Source organism: Aplysia californica, unplaced genomic scaffold (genome assembly GCF_000002075.1).
Source record: "Aplysia californica isolate F4 #8 unplaced genomic scaffold, AplCal3.0 scaffold00468, whole genome shotgun sequence".
NCBI classification, from domain to species: Eukaryota; Metazoa; Mollusca; class Gastropoda; order Aplysiida; family Aplysiidae; genus Aplysia; species Aplysia californica.
The window spans coordinates 454159-458625 of record NW_004797738.1 but is presented as its reverse complement, the minus strand read 5'-3'; the positions used below and the strand labels follow the sequence as shown (position 1 = coordinate 458625).

Below are 4467 nucleotides of genomic sequence, written 5' to 3'. Positions count from 1 at the left end.
CCACACCAATATACCAATGACACCAGCTGCCCAAGCCTACTTTTGAGTTGAAATTACCCATAAAAACAGCTTATCAGAAGCGAGGATAGAGAATAGGACGGCTTCGAGGTCACAATTGAATCTATTTTTGACATCATCTTTGTTGGTCATGCTAGAAGCATGAGATCACAAATGTTGGCATAATGGGTCTTACCAATGCGAAGCCTCAGAACACCATGAGTCTGCCATTAATATCTTACAGAACGTATTTCAGTTGGGCTGCTATGTTATTTTTCACTGAAAATCCAAACACCATGTAGTCTTAATTCTAAAAGATCTTCCCCCCAGTATAGCTGTACTTTCAACTGACCTTCATCAGAAAATCTAGTTTCACCGATTGCAACGTTATCGAGGTCAAAGCAGCTGAGCTCCACTGAAATTGTTGCCGTTCTCCTTTCACGATTGGAGCCCTAATCCTGAAGGGTACGAATATTCTCGCAACCTGTTTTCCTCTGTTTTCTTTTAATATTTCGACCGCGTAATGGCATCCCTATTGATCTCGGTGACCCAGTCCGGGTAGATGAGGTTGGCTTTCTAGGACACCTTTTCTCGCCCCTTCTCTTTATTGTGTGGATAGCAGGGCTCTCCCACAAAGGCTGCTCAGATACCGTGGATGCTGCTGAATCATATCTTCGCCTCAGCTCGGTAATGAAACGACCAAAGCCCATGCCTACCTTACGTGCAGGTTTGTGCTGACAGCTCGAGTTGGCCCTGGCAAGCAGCGTCGAAGCGGCACGTCTCTTAAAATATTAAGATTGAGTTATTAGTGGGAAACACTTCTACAAATACATCTTAATTTCCCTTCATCCTCAGACGAAGTTTAAGAATCTTCATCCCGATTATAATCCGAGGCCAGGCCGTAACCCCGGACCCTGCAGAGCCTGCTAGACTGAGCGTCTTCTTCTTCTTCTTCTTCTCCTTCTTCTTCTTCTTCTTCTTCTTCTTCTTCTTCTTCTTCTTGGTAATATTCATTATTTCTAAAAAGACAATTAACCAAACTACGTTTTATTTGTGTGAGGTCGTGTATTATCATATTTTTCACAGCGTAGGGTACACTGTTAAAACTCATTTTATTTCCGTAGTTTATTATTAATATAAACTGCGTTAAAAGTATAGTAATCCAAACTTAAAAACTTAAGCAAACTCAAGTCTCCTTTGAATTGTGTAATAAATGAACTAACCAAGTTCAAAGGAGGGTTATTACTTGATGATTGTCTATTAAAGCTGAACTTAGTCATTTCCTTTGTTTAGTTCTGTCATTTTCTGAATTAAGAGGGGAGGGTGGGGGAAGGGAAGGGATGAGAGATATGAAGACGGTAGGAATGGGAGGGGTGAGGGCGTGTGAGGGCGTGTGACGGAAGGGTGTTTCTTCCCACCCGCACACAATCCAAGAAGTAATAATAATATGACGTTCTTTTTTGACCACTTATAATAACAAGATGTGTGTCGATCTAACACAAAAATTCTTTTCCACTCAAAGTCCAACCACAGAGCCAAAGACAGTCTTGGACCAGGCAATGAAGGGAATTAATAGTCGCATCTAGTTGTCTCGCATCTAGATGCGCAGTCCTCTTCTTCTTATCATGGTGTAGTGCATGTTGGGTTTTTTTCTGTTCTGAGGGTCAATGCAACATACTTTAGGTGCACGTTTGTTGCAGTCCTTGAAACGCAGCTTCGATCTTCATTACGTCTTGTTTTGATATGTCAAATATGGCATTATATGTATAAAATTCTGCTCAGTGATTAATTTAGAGCAAGGAGGTTATAATAGTTTTGTTGTTAGGTCCTTGGTTAAAATGCATCAGTGGTCATATGAGCGTTCGGGACACATTAAACATTATCAGTTGGGTAGGAATATTGAATTTTGCCCTGGTGGCGGTCGAAGCCTACTCTTATCGACCTTAGGACCATTAAAGGATCTTTAACGTGCCCAGCTTGCACACGGTACCTCCGAGACTCTTTTGCCCTTATCTGAGAAGGCTATGTGTTAGATCTTATGTGCCATAAGATCAGGGGTGTAGCTGAAAGACATCAGTAAGAAGGAGTAGCAGTAGATAAGCTGCAGAAAGAGTTGGGAGCCCAGAGGAGGGGGCAAAGGGCATAAGGGAGGGGGACAGAAGGTGAAGACGAAAGCAGACTACTGTACATGGTTAGGGAGTAGGAGAGGTGGTGAAAAGACAAACGTTTAGAGAAGAAAATTGTCTTTCACTGTCAGGTTTTGAATCCGGAGGCTATTGAATTAGAAGCGAACAACGTAACCTCGAGGCCACGAGAGCCCCCGAGAACTTTTACATAGGAACTGAGCTTTGCAGAGTAACATAAAGTCGATCCTTTTCTAACAGCCACCTGTACAAGACAATCACCTGTACAAAACACCACTTTCCACTTCTCCCCTTCCTTTTTTCACCATTCTATGACACTGCTCATGTCGTCCACCTGCCTAAGACATTTTTCTCCTAAACAATCAATGGCCGTCATAGACCATTTAGACGGTACGTGGCTGCAAAATATTATGTCTATATAGCCTCTGAATTTATTCATGTATGCATTGCGACTGCCATTGATATCAATATTATTATTTCCTCACATGGGTCAATAGAAATAGGTTGGTGGTTGGGGGAAGCCAATGGTGGGTCCTGTTTCGTCACCATCCCGCTTTTATTTTGTCTGTCTATCTGTTTGTTTCCCCACCTTCCATGACCACCATCGTGTCGTTGTGCTTCCTTGTACGCAACCAAACAATGAAAAAAAATCCCCCCCAAAAAAGACAAGCTAGCCAAAAAGAATGTTTTAAAAATATATCTTAGTGTATTCAGTTTATTTGTTTCTATTTCTGTGCAGACGACGACGAGGACGGAGACCCCAACTACTTGGTTGTAGACACGGACTACGACAGTTACGCAGTTGTCTTCTCCTGCAGACCAATCTACGGAGTCTTCAACTTGCGTAAGTAGAGATGGCGCAGGTAGGCCTACTGATCTTCCGAAAAAAAATCAGAATGTTAAATTGTTTGGATTTCGTAATGTTTGATTATTACAAACAAAGAATTCCAACCAAGTCACCCAGAGGAAAAAGAACCAGCCACCCTACCAACAGAGGTCAGACTCTTTGTCTCCTGTGAAAGCGAGATGTTCCAAGACATTTAAGTCTATTCAGCTGTCCAAATAATGTTATTAATTGTGTCATGCTAATTAACAGTTTATATTAATATTTTAATGACCGTCCCATAAAAAAGAATGTCCACCGACAATGACGTAGCCGTCATTTCGATGAAAATAATGTTAACCCACCCCACCCCCCACCCCCCATTTCAGAACCCGCATGTACGTAAAATTTAAAGTATAAGCTCTCCTTGTGTACATTTGAGTTGCCATGCACGAAAGACACTTCTACTTTTTATTTTAGAATGTGGGTCGAAATTTACTTTTCCCTTCCCTTACCCCACAGAGATGGCCTGGATTCTGACCAGGGCACAGGGTACGACGCCTGCCAATATTGACGACTTAAAGGACACTCTGACCTCTTTCCGTATTGATGTCTCTGAGTTTCGAGAAACTCGCCAGACCGGTTACTGCCCGCCATGGAGACGTAACTAATACAACAAACAAACAATGGACTTGAATAACGTTTGCCAACTCTTTACAGAAGAATAAAATCCTCACAGTGTTGCAAGTTAACCCAATACAACTTTACACAGAATAATAAATTATCTGAATCATTGCAAAGGGACTTGGGTTCAGTTTTTTAAACATTTATTTTCGTATTTACTTATTTTCCCGAGCCTCTAGTCGTTTTGTAGAGTGTATGTAGGTCAGTAACAAGGTTTGTCTCTCTAAACGTCAAGGTACCGACGTCTGTGTAGTGGTTACACACTTCGCTGTAACATGAAAGAGATCCGAGCTCGGTTTTCTGAGTGTTGACAAATTCCCGTTGAGTCTACAGTACGCCCACCTGTGCAATATGTTTATGCTATCGTTCATTTAATAATGTTTTACATTTTGAAAAAAATCATGGGTTGTTAGTTTACTCGTATTAGTATAGAGCTCGGGGATGACGGGGGAAATGACCTAAAAATATATATTGTATACGTGTAATAATCTATATTACATATAAAGAATGTATTAAGTTATGGTGGTAGATCTTGGTTTATCCTTCGGGTGAAATTACCAGGTTTCAACGAATGATTACACTCGGCAATTTCAAAACTAGGATAAATCATAGTCTACAACCGTAACGCGTGCAATAGTGTATTTTATATGATCTTGATATCAGCTGACGTAATAGATCCGGACCAAAAAAGTGGTCAAGTAGCTCCACACAACTTTTTCATATAAATACAAAATAACCATGCTCGTCGGAAAAATATCTCGGTTTTGTTTCTCTATTTTTAGCCACACTAAGTATGTTATCCATGTTTCCATTCGCGTA

At 41.0% G+C, this 4467-nt stretch overlaps 1 long non-coding RNA gene across 1 annotated transcript; it reads left to right on the top strand.

Moving 5' to 3' along the window:
- Positions 1 to 2084: 2084 nt before the first annotated feature.
- Positions 2085 to 3764, top strand: LOC106012706. Its single transcript, XR_001185126.1, has 2 exons — positions 2085 to 2985; positions 3487 to 3764. It is a non-coding gene; the product is annotated as an uncharacterized LOC106012706 (long non-coding RNA).
- The last annotated feature ends 703 nt before the right edge of the window (positions 3765 to 4467 follow it).